The sequence below is a fragment of the Cebus imitator genome, unplaced genomic scaffold (assembly GCF_001604975.1).
Source record: "Cebus imitator isolate Cc_AM_T3 unplaced genomic scaffold, Cebus_imitator-1.0 Scaffold356, whole genome shotgun sequence".
NCBI lineage: Eukaryota > Metazoa > Chordata > Mammalia > Primates > Cebidae > Cebus > Cebus imitator.
This window is the reverse complement of record NW_016107671.1, coordinates 88,611-89,909: the sequence shown is the minus strand read 5'-3', so window position 1 is coordinate 89,909 and position 1,299 is coordinate 88,611.

Sequence of the window (1,299 nt, the reverse complement as noted above, 5' to 3'; positions counted from 1 at the left end):
GGAATTTTGACCCTGTTGCCCAGGTTGGAGTACGGTGGAGTGATCTCAGCTCACTGCAACTTCTGGATTCAAGTGATTCTCCTGCCGCAGCCTCCCAAGTAGCTGGGATTACAGGTGCACACCACCACGCCTGGCTAATTTTTGTATTTTTAGTAAAAACAGGGTTTCACCATATTGGCCAGGGTGGTCTTGAACTTCTGACTTCAGGTGATCCACCTGCCTTGGCCTCTCGAAGTGCTGGGATTAAAGGCATGAGCCATAGTGGCCGGCTCAATCTAGACTTTCTATACTTCTGCCACCCCAAAAAGCCCCACCCTGGTCCTGTCTGCACTCATTTCCTGCAGACTCCTTGGACTCCCTGCTCCCTCCTGATCCCTGGGGTCCATTCCCCACACACAACCAAAGTAGAGACAGGGTTTTACCGTGTTGGCCAGGCTGGTCTCAAACTCCTGACCTCAAGTGATCCTGCATCAGATCAGACCCGCCCCTGCTCGCAGTTCTCCGTGGCTCTGTCTCAGGCCCACAAGGCCCCAGATGATCTGTCCCTGTCACCCCTCTGTCCTCACCCCCTCTCCCACTCTGCTGCGGCCACACTGGCCTCTGCATTGGGCTCCCCACCCACTTTTGCACTGGGAGTTCCCTCTGCCAGGGACGCTGTTCCCCCAGGGATCTGCATGGCTCCCGTTCTCCCTCCCTCAGGTGCCGCCCTCAGTGCCATCCTCTCTGACCCTCTTATTTAAAACAAGTCCACCCAACTGGAGGTCATCAGTTTCAGGGAAATAAGCCAGGCACAGGAAGACAAACCTCACATGTTCTTGCTCGTTTGTGAAAGCTAAAAATCAAAACAGTTGATCTCACGGACACAGAGGGTGGGAAGTGACCAGAAGTTGGGAAGGGCGGTGGAGGCTGCGGGGGTGGGCGTTTTATGTTCTGGGTTTGTTGTTTTTTGAGACGAGTCTTACTTTGTCTCCTAGGCTGGAATGCAATAGCAAGATATTGGCTCACTGCAACCTCTGCCTTCCCTGTTCAAGCGATTCTCCTGCCTCAGCCTCCTGAGTATCTGGGATTAGAGGCATCTGCCACCACATCTGACTCATTTTTGTATTTTTAGCAGAGACAGGGTTCTGCCATGTTGGTGCTAGGCTGGTTTCGAACTCCTGACCTCAGGTGATCCACCTGCCTCGGCCTCCCAAAGTGCTGGGATTACAGCGTGAGCCACCGCACCCAGCCTTGGTTTTGTTAATAGGTTAAAAAAATTAGCATGAGTAAGAGCTACTATTCGATCGCACAATAAAATGA